Here is a 15,978-nt window from a genome sequence, read left to right as displayed (position 1 = left end):
TTGGGCACGTCAAGTCAAGAGCAGAAATAAGAGAGCTCTGAGACAAAAGGCAATAATCCAGTGGCTGAGAAAATTCACTAAACAACACAACTTCCCAAGAAAAGGGGGGTGTCCGCTCACAGCCACCATCCTGGTGGACAGGAAACACTCCTGCCCATCGCCAGCCCCATAGCCCAGAGCTGCCCCAGACAACCCAGTGTGACGGAAGTGCTTCAAATAACAGGCACACACCACAAAACTGGGCGTGGACATTAGCCTTCCCTGCAACCTCAGCTGAATGTCCCAGAGCTGGGAAGGGGGAGCAGTGTGAATTAACAGAGCCCCATTCAGCCATCATTTGAGCAGACTGGGAGCCTCCCAACACAGCCCAGCAGCCCAGAACTGCCCTGGGGGGACGGCACTCACCTGTGACATAGCACAGTTATCCCTCAACAGAGGACCCGGGGTGCACAGCCTGGAAGAGGGGCCCACTTGCAAGTCTCAGGAGCCATACGCCAATACCAAAGACTTGTGGGTCAGTGGCAGAGGCAAACTGTGGCAGGACTGAACTGAAGGATTAGACTATTGCAGTAGCTTTAAAACTCTAGGATCATCAGGGAGATTTGATTGTTAGGGCCACCCCCCCTCCCCGACTGCCCAGAAACACGCCCCACATACAGGGCAGGCAACACCAACTACACACGCAAGCTTGGGACACCAATTGGGCCCCACAAGACTCACTCCCCCACTCACCAAAAAGGCTAAGCAGGGGAGATCTGGCTTGTGGAGAACAGGTGGCTCGTGGACGCCACCTGCTGGTTAGTTAGAGAAAGTGTACTCCACGAAGCTGTAGATCTGATAAATTAGAGATAAGGACTTCAACTGGTCTACAAACCCTAAAAGAACCCTATCAAGGACAGCAAATGCCACGAGGCCAAAAACAACAGAAAATTATAAAGCATATGAAAAAACCAGACGATATGGATAACCCAAGCCCAAGCACCCAAATCAAAAGACCAGAAGAGACACACCTAGAGCAGCTACTCAAAGAACTAAAGATGAACAATGAGACCCTAGTACGGGATATGAAGGAAATCAAGAAGACCCTAGAAGAGCATAAAGAAGACATTGCAAGACTAAATAAAAAAATGGATGATCTTATGGAAATTAAAGAAACTGTTGACCAAATTAAAAAGATTCTGGACACTCATAGTACAAGACTAGAGGAAGTTGAACAACGAATCAGTGACCTGGAAGATGACAGAATGGAAAATGAAAGCATAAAAGAAAGAATGGGGAAAAAAATTGAAAAACTCGAAATGGACCTCAGGGATATGATAGATAATATGAAGCGTCCGAATATAAGACTCATTGGTGTCCCAGAAGGGGAAGAAAAGGGTAAAGGTCTAGGAAGAGTATTCAAAGAAATTGTTGGGGAAAACTTCCCAAATCTTCTAAACAACATAAATACACAAATCATAAATGCTCAGCGAACTCCAAATAGAATAAATCCAAAAAAACCCACTCCGAGACATATACTGATCACACTGTCAAACATAGAAGAGAAGGAGCAAGTTCTGAAAGCAGCAAGAGAAAAGCAATTCACCACATACAAAGGAAACAGCATAAGCCTAAGTAGTGACTACTCAGCAGCCACCATGGAGGCGAGAAGGCAATGGCACGATATATTTAAAATTCTGAGAGAGAGGAATTTCCAGCCAAGAATACTTTATCCAGCAAAGCTCTCCTTCAAATTTGAGGGAGAGCTTAAATTTTTCACAGACAAAGAAATGCTGAGAGAATTTGCTAACAAGAGACCTGCCCTACTGGAGATACTAAAGAGAGCCCTACAGACAGAGAAACAAAGACAGGACAGAGAGACTTGGAGAAAGGTTCAGTACTAAAGAGATTCGGTATGGGTACAATAAAGGATATTAATAGAGAGAGGGAAAAATATGGCAAACATAATCCAAAGGATAAGATGGCCGATTCAAGAAATGCCTTCACGGTTTTAACGTTGAATGTAAATGGATTAAACTCCCCAATTAAAAGATATAGATTCGCAGAATGGATCAAAAAAAATGAACCATCGATATGTTGCATACAAGAGACTCATCTTAGACACAGGGACACAAAGAAATTGAAAGTGAAAGGATGGAAAAAAATATTTCATGCAAGCTACAGCCAAAAGAAAGCAGGTGTAGCAATATTAATCTCAGATAAAATAGACTTCAAATGCAGGGATGTTTTGAGAGACAAAGAAGGCCACTACATACTAATAAAAGGGGCAATTCAGCAAGAAGAAATAACAATCGTAAATGTCTATGCACCCAATCAAGGTGCCACAAAATACATGAGAGAAACATTGGCAAAACTAAAGGAAGCAATTGATGTTTCCACAATAATTGTGGGAGACTTCAACACATCACTCTCTCCTATAGATAGATCAACCAGACAGAAGACCAATAAGGAAATTGAAAACCTAAACAATCTGATAAATGAATTAGATTTAACAGACATCTACAGGACATTACATCCCAAATCACCAGGATACACATACTTTTCTAGTGCTCACGGAACTTTCTCCAGAATAGATCATATGCTGGGACATAAAACAAGCCTCAATAAATTTAAAAAGATTGAAACTATTCAAAGCACATTCTCTGACCACAATGGAATACAATTAGAAGTCAATAACCATCAGAGACTTAGAAAATTCACAAATACCTGGAGGTTAAACAACACACTCCTAAACAATCAGTGGGTTAAAGAAGAAATAGCAAGAGAAATTGCTAAATATATAGAGACGAATGAAAATGAGAACACAACATACCAAAACCTATGGGATGCAGCAAAAGCAGTGCTAAGGGGGAAATTTATAGCACTAAACGCATATATTAAAAAGGAAGAAAGAGCCAAAATCAAAGAACTAATGGATCAACTGAAGAAGCTAGAAAATGAACAGCAAACCAATCCTAAACCAAGTAGAAGAAAAGAAATAACAAGGATTAAAGCAGAAATAAATGACATAGAGAACAAAAAAACAATAGAAAGGATAAATATCACCAAAAGTTGGTTCTTTGAGAAGATCAACAAGATTGACAAGCCCCTAGCTAGACTGACAAAATCAAAAAGAGAGAAGACCCATATAAACAAAATAATGAATGAAAAAGGTGACATAACTGCAGATCCTGAAGAAATTAAAAAAATTATAAGAGGATATTATGAACAACTGTATGGCAACAAACTGGATAATGTAGAAGAAATGGACAATTTCCTGGAAACATATGAACAACCTAGACTGACCAGAGAAGAAATAGAAGACCTCAACCAACCCATCACAAGCAAAGAGATCCAATCAGTCATCAAAAATCTTCCCACAAATAAATGCCCAGGGCCAGATGGCTTCACAGGGGAATTCTACCAAACTTTCCAGAAAGAACTGACACCAATCTTACTCAAACTCTTTCAAAACATTGAAAAAAATGGAACACTACCTAACTCATTTTATGAAGCTAACATCAATCTAATACCAAAACCAGGCAAAGATGCTACAAAAAAGGAAAACTACCGGCCAATCTCCCTAATGAATATAGATGCAAAAATCCTCAACAAAATACTTGCAAATCGAATCCAAAGACACATTAAAAAAATCATACACCATGACCAAGTGGGGTTCATTCCAGGCATGCAAGGATGGTTCAACATCAGAAAAACAATCAATGTATTACAACACATTAAAAACTCGAAAGGAAAAAATCAATTGATCATCTCAATAGATGCTGAAAAAGCATTTGACAAAATCCAACATCCCTTTTTGATAAAAACACTTCAAAAGGTAGGAATTGAAGGAAACTTCCTCAACATGATAAAGAGCATATATGAAAAACCCACAGCCAGCATAGTACTCAATGGTGAGAGACTGAAAGCCCTCCCTCTAAGATCAGGAACAAGACAAGGATGCCCGCTGTCACCACTGTTATTCAACATTGTGCTGGAAGTGCTAGCCAGGGCAATCCGGCAAGACAAAGAAATAAAAGGCATCCAAATTGGAAAAGAAGAAGTAAAACTGTCATTGTTTGCAGATGATATGATCTTATATCTAGAAAACCCTGAGAAATCAACGATACACCTACTAGAGCTAATAAACAAATTTAGCAAAGTAGCGGGATACAAGATTAATGCACATAAGTCAGTAATGTTTCTATATGCTAGAAATGAACAAACTGAAGAGACACTCAAGAAAAAGATACCATTTTCAATAGCAACTAAAAAAATCAAGTACCTAGGAATCAACTTAACCAAAGATGTAAAAGACCTATACAAAGAAAACTACATAACTCTACTAAAAGAAATAGAAGGGGACCTTAAAAGATGGAAAAATATTCCATGTTCATGGATAGGAAGGCTAAATGTCATTAAGATGTCAATTCTACCCAAACTCATCTACAGATTCAATGCAATCCCAATCAAAATTCCAACAACCTACTTTGCAGACTTGGAAAAGCTAGTTATCAAATTTATTTGGAAAGGGAAGATGCCTCGAATTGCTAAAGACACTCTAAAAAAGAAAAACGAAGTGGGAGGACTTACACTCCCTGACTTTGAAGCTTATTATAAAGCCACAGTTGCCAAGACAGCATGGTACTGGCACAAAGATAGACATATAGATCAATGGAATCGAATTGAGAATTCAGAGATAGACCCTCAGATCTATGGCCGACTGATCTTTGATAAGGCCCCCAAAGTCACCGAACTGAGCCATAATGGTCTTTTCAACAAATGGGGCTGGGAGAGTTGGATATCCATATCCAAAAGAATGAAAGAGGACCCCTACCTCACCCCCTACACAAAAATTAACTCAAAATGGACCAAAGATCTCAATATAAAAGAAAGTACCATAAAACTCCTAGAAGATAATGTAGGAAAACATCTTCAAGACCTTGTATTAGGAGGCCACTTCCTAGACTTTACACCCAAAGCACAAGCAACAAAAGAGAAAATAGATAAATGGGAACTCCTCAAGCTTAGAAGTTTCTGCACCTCAAAGGAATTTCTCAAAAAGGTAAAGAGGCAGCCAACTCAATGGGAAAAAATTTTTGGAAACCATGTATCTGACAAAAGACTGATATCTTGCATATACAAAGAAATCCTACAACTCAATGACAATAGTACAGACAGCCCAATTATAAAATGGGCAAAAGATATGAAAAGACAGTTCTCTGAAGAGGAAATACAAATGACCAAGAAACACATGAAAAAATGTTCAGCTTCACTAGCTATTAGAGAGATGCAAATTAAGACCACAATGAGATACCATCTAACACCGGTTAGAATGGCTGCCATTAAACAAACAGGAAACTACAAATGCTGGAGGGGATGTGGAGAAATGGGAACTCTTATTCATTGTTGGTGGGACTGTATAATGGTTCAGCCACTCTGGAAGTCAGTCTGGCAGTTCCTTAGAAAACTAGATATAGAGCTACCATTCGATCCAGCGATTGCACTCCTCGGTATATACCCGGAAGATCGGAAAGCAGTGACACGAACAGATATCTGCACGCCAATGTTCATAGCAGCATTATTCACAATTGCCAAGAGATGGAAAGAACCCAAATGTCCTTCAACAGATGAGTGGATAAATAAAATGTGGTATATACACACGATGGAATACTACGCGGCAGTAAGAAGGAACGATCTGGTGAAACATATGACAACATGGATGAACCTTGAAGACATAATGCTGAGCGAAATAAGCCAGGCACAAAAAGAGAAATATTATATGCTACCACTAATGTGAACTTTGAAAAATGTAAAACAAATGGTTTATAATGTAGAATGTAGGGGAACTAGCAGTAGAGAGCAATTAAGGAAGGGGGAACAATAATCCAGGAAGAACAGATAAGCTATTTAACGTTCTGGGGATGCCCAGAAATGACTATGGTCTGTTAATTTCTGATGGTTGTAGTAGGAACAAGTTCACTGAAATGTTGCTATATTATGTAACTTTCTTGGGGTAAAGTAGGAACATGTTGGAAGTTAAGCAGTTATCTTAGGTTAGTTGTCTTTTTCTTACTCCCTTGCTATGGTCTCTTTGAAATGCTCTTTTATTGTATGTTTGTTTTCTTTTTAACTTTTTTTTCATACAGGTGATTTGAAAAAAGAAGGGAAAGTTAAAAAAAAAAAAAAAAAAAAAAAAAAAGAAAAAAGACAAAAAAGGGGAAAAAAAAAAAAAAAAAAAAGATGTAGTGCCCCCTTGAGGAGCCTGTGGAGAATGCAGGGGTATTCGCCTACCCCACCTCCATGGTTGCTAACATGACCACAGACATAGGGGACTGGTGGTTTGATGGGTTGAGCCCTCTACCATAAGTTTTACCCTTGGGAAGACGGTTGCTGCAAAGGAGAGGCTAGGCCTCCCTGTATTTGTGCCTAAGAGTCTCCTCCTGAATGCCTCTTTGTTGCTCAGATGTGGCCCTCTCTCTCTGGCTAAGCCAACTTGAAAGGTGAAATCACTGCCCTCCCCCCTACGTGGGATCAGACACCCAGGGAAGTGAATCTCCCTGGCAACGTGGAATATGACTCCCAGGGAGGAATGTAGACCTGGCACCGGGGGACGGAGAACATCTTCTTGACCAAAAGGGGGATGTGAAAGGAAATGAAATAAGCTTCAGTGGCAGAGAGATTCCAAAAGGAGCCGAGAGGTCACTCTGGTGGGCACTCTTATGCACACTTTAGACAACCCTTTTTAGGTTCTAAAGAATTGGGGTAGCTGGTGGTGGATACCTGAAACTATCAAACTACAACCCAGAACCCATGAATCTCGAAGACAGTTGTATAAAAATGTAGCTTATGAGGGGTGACAATGGGATTGGGAAAGCCATAAGGACCAAACACCACTTTGTCTAGTTTATGGATGGATGTGTAGAAAAGTAGGGGAAGGAAACAAACAGACAAAGGTACCCAGTGTTCTTTTTTACTTCAATTGCTCTTTTTCACTCTAATTATTATTCTTGTTATTTTTGTGTGTGTGCTAATGAAGGTGTCAGGGATTGATTTAGGTGATGAATGTACAACTATGTAATGGTACTGTAAACAATCGAAAGTACAATTTGTTTTGTATGACTGCGTGGTATGTGAATATATCTCAATAAAATGATGATTAAAAAAAAAAAAAAAAAAAAAGAAATCAATAACAGAGGAAGAAATGGAAAATTCACAAATATGTGGAAATTAAACAACATACTCTTAAACAACCAATTTATTAAAGTGGAAATAAGAAGTAAATTAGGAAATACCTTGAGATGAATGAAATGAAGATACAGCATACCAAACTTATGGTATGCAGTGAAGAAAAAAAGAAAGACTTCAAATCAGAAACCTAACATTAAAACTGGAAGAACTAAAAAAGAAGAGCAACTAAACCCAAAAGAAGAAGAAGGATGGAATTAACAAAGATTAGGGTGGAGATAAATGAAATAAAAAACAAAAAAATCAATGGAGAGAATCAACAAAACTAAAATTCCTTTTCTGAAAAGATCAACAAAATCAAACCTTTAGCTACACTGCCAAAGAAAAAGAGACAGAGGATACAATAAAATCATAAATGAAAAGGGGGGCACTGAAATAAAAAGAACTGTAAGAGGATACTATGGGCAATGTATGCCAATAAATTAGATAGCCTAGATGAAATGGACAAATTCTTAGAAAAACACAGAATTCTTACATTGACTCTAGAAGATTTAGAAGATATCATCAAACAAATTACTAGTAAAAAAGATTCTATCAGTAATCAAAAACTACCAAACAAAAAAGCGCAGGACAGATGGTTTCACCTGGGAATTCTACCAAACACTCTAGAGCACTTAACTCTACCTGTGCTCAAATGCTTCCAAATAATTGAAGAGAAAACCCTCCATAACTCATTCTACAAGGTCAATATCATCCCCATACCAAAGCCAGATAAAGATACCTCAAGAAAAGAAAACTGCAGACCACTATCTCTTATGGATATAGATGTAAAAATCCTCAACAAAATGCTAGCAAACTGAATCTACCAGCATATTAAAAGAATTATACACCTTGATCATGTGGGCTTTATCCTTTGCATACAAGGTTGGGTCCTCATTTGAAAATCAGTTAATGTAATACACCAGATTAATATAATTAAGGAAAGAAACACAATCATCTCATTGATATAGAAAAGGCACTTGACAAAATACAGCATCCCTTCTTGATAAAACCACTTAGAACACTAGGAATAGAAGGAAACATCCTCAGCATGATGAAATGCATATATAAAAAGCCTACAGCTAACATCCTACTTAATAGGGAAAGACTGAAAGTTTTCCCTCTAAGATCAGGAACAAGACAAGGATGCCCACTCTCACCACTGTTATTCAACATTGTACTGGAAGTTCTTGTCAGAGAAATTAGGCAAGAAAAAAATAAATAAAAGTCATCAAAATTGGAAAGGAAGAAGCAAAACTTTCCCTGTTTGCAGACGATTATTTTCCCTTATACAGGAAATCCTGAGAAATCCACAGCAAAGCTCCTAGAACTAATAAATGAATTTGGCAAAGTGGTGGGGCATAAGATCAACACCCCAAAAATCAGTAGTGTCTCTCCACAAGCAATGAACAATTGGAACAAGAAATCAAGAAAAAATTCCATTCACAACTAAAAGAATAAAATATCTAGGAATAAATCTAACCAAGGATATAAAGGAATTCTACACAAAAAACTGCAAAACATGACTGAAGGAAATTCAAGAAGACCTAAATAAATGAAAGGATATTCTGTGTTCATGGATTGGAAGACTAAATATCATTCATATGTCAATACCACCCAAAGCAATTTATAGATTCAATGCAATCCCTATCAAAATTCCAACAACCTGCTTTGCAGAAATGGAAAAGCCAATCATCAAATTTATACAGAATGGTAAGGGGCCCAGAATAACTAAAGCCATCTTGAAAAAGAAGAATGAAGCTGGAGGACTCATATTTCCCAATCTTAAAACTTATTACAAAACCACAGTAATCAAAACAGCATGGTGCTGGAACAAAGACAGACATATAGAATAGTGGAATCGATTGAGAGCTCATGAATCAACCCTTATACATATAGCCAACTGGTTTTTGACAATAACGCAAAGACCACTCAACTGGGAAGGAATAGTCTCTTCAACAAATGGCGCTGGGAAAACAGGATCCCCATTTTCAAAAAAAAGAAGGAGGACACCTGCCTCACACTATATACAAAAAATCAACTAAAAATAGTTCCAAGACCTAAATAGAGGAACTAGAATTATCAAACTCCTGGATAAAAATGTAGGGAAGCATCTCATGACCTTGTGTCAGGCAATGGTTTCTTAGACTTTACTTTCAAAGCACAAGAAAGAAAAGAAAAAATAGATCATTGGGACCTCACAAAAATAAAAAAAAAACACTTTTTTTCCTTAAAGGACTTTATCATGAAAGTAAAAATACAACCTACATAATGATAGAAAAGATTTGGAAACCACATATTTGATAAAGGACTAATATCCACTATATATAAATAAATCCTTTAACTTAACAACAAAAATACAGCAATCCAATTTTAAAAATGGGCAAAAAACTTGAAAAGACATCTCTCCAAAGAAGATATACAAATGGCCAGAAAGCACATGAAAAGATGCTCAACATCATTATTCATCAGAGAAATGCAAATCAGAACCACAGAGATACCATTTCACACCCATTAGAATGGCTACTATTAAAAAATAAAACAGAAAATAAGAAGTGTTGGAGAGGATGTGGAGAAATAGGAACACATTCATTTGCTGGTGGCAATATAAAATGGGGCACCTGCTGTGGAAGACAATTTGGTGGTTCATCAAAAAGCTAATTATAGTGCTAACATATGACCCGGCAATCTCACTTCTAAGTATATATCCAAAAGTATTGAAAGCAGGGACTCGAACGGATATTTGCACACCAATGTTCATAGCAGCGTTATTCGGAATTGCCAAAAGATGAAGCCAACCCAAGTTTCCATCAACTGATTAATGGATAAATAAAATGAGGCATATACATACAATGGAATATTATTCAGCTGTAAAAAAAAAAATGAAGCCTTGATACATGCGACAATATGGATTAACTTTGGAGACATCATGCTGCGTGAAATAAGCCAGACACAAAAGGACAATTATTGTATGATCTCAATGATTTGAAACAATTAGAATAAACAAACTCATAGAGTCAGAATATAGAATATAGTTTACTAGGGGACAAGGTGGAGACAGGATACGGGAAGTTAAGGCTTAAAATTTACAGGGCTCCTATTTGGAATGATGCAAGTGTTTTGGTAATGGATAGTGGTGGTGGTAGCACTACATTGTGATCATAATTAGCAGCATTGAAATATATATCTGAATATAATTAAAAGGGAAAATGTTAGATTGTATATAAGGCAACAGAATAAAAATTTTAAAATATTCCATGGAACTACATTACAGAAACAGTGAACTGTAATTTAAACCAGGAACTTTAATCAATAGTACAATTATAAAATTATGCTACCATCAGTTGTAACAAATGTTCCACAGCAATGCAGGTTGTTTGTGGTGGAGTGGTATATGGGGATCCTGTGTTTTATGAATGATTGTTCTGTAAACCCACAACTTCCCTAATAATGGGAAAAAAACTGTATTGTTTTTTCTTTCAAATATTCTAAATAAAATATCTTTCAAATATTGTTGAAAGAAAATAAAGACGTGAATAAATGAAAAAATCATCTGATCCTTAGGATCAGAACAGAGTTAATGTTGTTAACATGGCAATACTCCCCAAATTGATCCACAGATTCAACACAATCCCTATGGAAAAGTCTACTTGCTTTTTCACAGAAATTTACAATCTAATCATAAAATTCATATGGAAATTTAAGGGACCTCAAACAGTCAATACAATATTGAAGAAGAAGAATAAAGATGGAGGACTCACACTTACCAATTCCAAAACCTACTACAAAGTTATGGTAATTAAAGGAGTATGCTATTGGCCTAAGAAAAGACATATAGATCAGTGAAACAGAATTGACAGTCCTGAAATAAAGCCTCATATTTATGGTCATTTGATTTTCAACAAGGGTGCCCAGACAATTTAATGGGGGCAAGAATAGTCTTTTCAACAAATGGTGCTCGATATCCACATGCAAAAGAGTGGAGTGAAGTTGGACCCCCTCCTTACACTATATGTGAAAATTAACTCAAAATGATTCATAGACCTGCATATAAGAACTGTAACTAAAAAAAAATCTCTTAGGGGGAAATATAGGAGTAAATCTTCATGACCTTCTTAAATATGACAACACAAGCACAAACAATGAAAGAAAAAAGGTAAATTAGAGTTCATCAAAATAAAAAAAAAAGTTCTGTGCTTCAAAAAATACATCAAGAAAGTGAAAAGCGACAAACTGGATATGAACATGCAAAAGTGTGAAGTTAGAACCCTACCTCACACCATATACAAAAATCAACTCAAAATGGATCTAGAATGTAAATACAAGAGCTAAAACAATCAAACCCTTAGAAGACAGCATAGGGCAAATCTTTATGACCTGGGATTTGGCAATGGATTCCTAGTTATGATACTAAAAGCATGAGCAACAGACTTCATCGAAATTAAAAACTTTTGTGCATCAAAAGAGATTATCAAGAAAGTGAAAAGGTAACTTGAAGAATGGAAGAAAAATGCTGCAAATCATATATTGGATAAGGGCTTAATATCCACAATACATAAAGAACTTTTACAATACAACAAGAAAAAAAACAACACATTTTTTTTAAATGGGCAAAGGACTTTAATAGACATTTTCTCCAAAAAAGATATACAAATGGCCAATAAGCATATGAAAGAAAATACAAATCAGAACTCCAATGATATACCACTTCACACCCACAAGGATGGCTATTCTCTTAAAATGGAAAATAACAAGTGCTGGAGAGGATGCAGAGAAATTGGAATTCTAGTGCATTGTTGGTGGGAGTGTAAAATGGTGCAGCCACTGCGGAAACTATATGGATTTTCCTCAAAAAGTTAAATATAGGATTACCATATGACCCAGCAATTCTACTAGGTATATACCCAAAGAAAGTGAAAAGAGTGTCTCAAATAGGTACTTGTATACCAATGCTTACAGCAACATTATTCACAATAGCCAAAAGGTGGAAACAACCAGTATCCATCAACAAATGAATGGATAAACAAAATTTGGTGCATAAACACCATGGAATATTATTTGGCCATAAGAAAGAATTAAGTTATGAGATGCTGCAACATGGAAGAACCTTGAAAAAATTATGTTCAGTGAAATAAGCAAGCCACATAAAGACAAATATTGTATGGTATCACTTATAAGAGATGACTAGAAATTGTAAATTCAGAAAGGTAGAAAGTAGATTAGAAGTTACCAGGTCATGGGGACAGGGGAGAGTAGTGAGTGCTTGTTTGGGGGTAAAAAGGGTGAATTGTATGTAATGTGAATTATATATACTGTGAATAGCACAATAAAGATGTTAAAAAAGTGAAAAGGCAACCCATGGAATATTTGTAAGTCATATATTTAATAAAGGAATTGTATCTAGAATAGAGAATTCTTACAATTCAGCAATAGAGAGTAAAATGAATTTTAAAATGGGCAAAGGATTTTAATAGACACTTCTCCAAAGATGATACACAAATGGACAATAAGCACATGAAAAGATGCTCAACATCATTAGCCAACAGGGAAATGAAAATCAAAACCACAATGAAATACCACCTCCCACACACTAGAATGGCTATAATCAAAAAGATAGAAAGGAATAAGTTTGTCTAGGATGTGGAGAAATTAGAACCCTCATATACTGCTGATGGAAATTTAAAATGGTGCAACAGCTTTGAAAACAGTTCAGTAGTTTCTCAAAAGGTACTAAATATAGAGTTACAATATGACCCAATAATTCCATTGCATTTTTATTTATTTTCCTTAACAAATATGTATAGAATACCAAATGCTCCTCTAATTAACTTATAAATATTGCCACTTTCACAACAATCCTTTAAATTTTGTACTACCATCATCTTTATATTACAGATGAGAAAATTAAAACACAGACAGGTAAAGTAACTTGCCTAAGGTCACACGACTGGTAAGACATGAGCCTTGGATTTGAACCCAAGTCTGACTCCAGAGTCCATGTTTTTAGCCATAAACTACACTGCCTTCCATATAAAAATAAATATTTGAACTATTTATGTAACAAAGATTAGTCTTCTTGAAAGATTGTCCCTTGTAAACAATAAGAAACCACTGTTGGAAACTTACTGTCTATTTAATATTATCTTGTAGAAAATTAATAGAAAACACTTATATACTGCTTAGTATGTGTCAGACACTTCTTTTGGTATTTTTAAATTGTAAGAAAAACACTTTGAGGTAGGTACTCTTATTATCCCATTTTAGAAGTTAAGTAATTTGCCCAAACCACACAACTAGTAAGTGGCAAAGCTGGGATGTGAACACAGTCAGTCTGGCTCCAGTGTCCATGTTTTTAACCACTATGAAATATGTCTATCAATAGAAATGTTGGGTTTTGAGGAGTCCCAATAATTTACACCCTTCTTTCTCATCTGAGCTTGCAGGACTCAAACAATGAAACAAAGATATCAGCTATATTATTACTAAAGCTGTTAGGCCTGTGGCAGACTCGGCTTCTTGATACTGCGTTGGGGAGAATTATCTGCCTGTCACAGGCTCACCGGACAGTCAAGGCCCTCTCATGTGGAGACCTACAGCTCCCTTCAAGCAGGCAGATCCTAGAAAGAAGAAGGGACAGAGAGGGGCACTTGCCCAGGATTTTTTCTCAATCTCACCCACCAGGTAAGTCTGAGGAGGGCTGGACAGAGGCTAGGAGTGTGACCACAAGCAGATAGGGGAGGTGGGGAGGTAGGGAATAAATATACTCCCTCCAGCCAAATAGCAGGCAATTTGATTATATGGAGACTAATATGTCCTTTAAAAACAGTGAGGCATTGCATTAGAAACCTTTCTTTAGTTAGAATTGGTATAATAAAGTGAAAAGAAACCTGGTTTAAACACTAGGAGAGCTGGTAACCCAACCCAGCTCTGTCCACTGCGTGACTATGGGTATTTCATTTCATTTATTTGAGCTAGTAATTAACAGCTCTATCCAAAATTCTGTCAATAAAATATCTTTTAGGAGAATAGCTGAAATTCATTCTCCTTTCCACTTTGAAAAGAACGGAAGAAAATTCTTCTTAAGCAGTTTCCTTCCTCTGGATTTATTTCCCTAAGCTTACCAACCTGTCATTGATTTCTTATATTTTGTATTTAGAAAAGAACTCATGGGGCCTTTGCTCCCTTCCTCCATTCCCTTTCTTACATCCTGCTATTTTTCCTCTTCCTATGCATTTCACTCAAGAAAATTTTCATGTTGTCTTTTAGGTTTATCACATATTTACATATTCCAACATTCCTCAACCTACACATTCTCCAACCCAGCAACAAGAAAAAAAGAAAGAAAGAAAATGGAAGGAAGGAAGGAAGGAAAAATTTCCCTATGATACTTTGCATTACTTTTTTGTCATGCTTTTTTTCTTCACTTTTAAATTGTAGAGTAAAACATGCTTGTTATTTGTATGTTTTTATTTATTTGTGTAATTATTTCTTCAAAAACCCTCTTGCCATCTAAGTTATAAGCTATATGAAGGCAGAAATCACCATGGTTTGTCCACTTTCATATACCTGCCCCTTGTCCAGTGGTGAGCTTAAACATGTGTAGTTTAAAAATGTTTAATATATAACCATTTTAAAGAAAACAAAACTGCATAAATTTCTCATATGAAAATTGATGATTTTATTCAGTCATAAAAATATTACACTTTCCCCACATTTTCTTCTAGATGAGTACACAACCTCTCCCCTCTGGCCCCAATGTAGTTAGTTGATTTAATCAGTCCAGTATTATTACATTGGCTGACTTAGATTGTACCTCGCAACCATGGAACACAGCTCAGGGCTTCATGGGAAGGTTTTGCCAGGTCCAGTGACACAGTCAGCTCTATCTAGGCACTGCCAGTTGCGTCTGTCTATTCAGGGACATCTGTGGTCATTTCAAAGAGAAGGTGTCATTTGGAACACTTTCACTTGGCAAGAACGAAAAGGGTGTATGTGGTTGTTATCCAGTTTTCCCTGTCTCGAAGTTTATGCCTCTGAGGAATTTAACGTTTGTTATGCTTGAGAAAGTTACAAAAGGTAAAAGAGACTAAAAACCTGTCATTCCTTCCTTTCTGTCTTCATTCATGTGTAAACTTCCCAAGAAGCTCTTACATCAAAGAAGGTTTGACACGTGTTTTGGCAATTTACAGGTAAGGGAACATTTTTTCCTTCTAAAATTTGCTTGCAGCAAACAGCAAGAGTTCCAAGACCTGTGGAAATTTCCTAAGACCGGCAGTTGCTGTGTGCTAGAATTTTCAGTCCTGGTGGTATTTCCACATTTGTTTTTATTCACAAGGCTGTTATTTTCTGTTCTTCCTGTTTAGGAGAGAAGTTAGGTCTCTAACTAACAGGGGAATTTTTTCTCCCACAAGCGTCAACATTTCTTCTGGCTTTCCTAACACAGTTTTAATTCTTGACTGCGTTACACTTAAGACGGCTTTCATGTGTGTGTGTGTGTGTGTGTGTGTGTGTGTGTGAATAGATTGGATAAAGACAAAAGAATATACGGCATGTTCCTTTGCTGCCACCTGAATAAAATACACTTTTCAATTAAAAAAATTCTTCTGACTCTGATATAAGTGTATAAAAACTGTTGGGTATAGGAGTGGATTAGAGTCAGAGACATTAGTGTGAGCTCATGTTTAGCTTAATGTAGATACAGATGGTTACATAAAGAACTATTTGTAGATATGCACATATACATGGGTTAGTATACACACATATATTTTCTTG

The sequence above is a fragment of the Choloepus didactylus genome, chromosome X (genome assembly GCF_015220235.1).
Source record: "Choloepus didactylus isolate mChoDid1 chromosome X, mChoDid1.pri, whole genome shotgun sequence".
NCBI classification, from domain to species: Eukaryota; Metazoa; Chordata; class Mammalia; order Pilosa; family Megalonychidae; genus Choloepus; species Choloepus didactylus.
The sequence above is the reverse complement of the archived record's forward strand: the minus strand, read 5'-3'. Positions refer to the sequence as shown.